We start from the raw sequence: 211 nt of genomic DNA, 5'->3' as shown, positions 1-211 counted from the left end.
GCATTTAGATACGCAGTGTTGATGTCCCCACCGTAGAGTACAAGATCAAACTCTGCTGATATGGCCGCCGTAATCCGGAACGAAGCCATTCTCGCGGCAGGCGACGAAGCTTCCATAAAATAGATTCCTGGACTCTTGGCGCCACGACTTTCGCCTTGAATCTCACAACGAAGCCTTGCGCATCCGTTTTGAACGCGTAGACCCACTTGGC

Source organism: Plasmopara halstedii (assembly GCF_900000015.1).
Source record: "Plasmopara halstedii genome assembly, contig: Scaffold_322, whole genome shotgun sequence".
NCBI lineage: Eukaryota > Oomycota > Peronosporomycetes > Peronosporales > Peronosporaceae > Plasmopara > Plasmopara halstedii.
Note: the sequence above shows the minus strand (reverse complement) of the source record.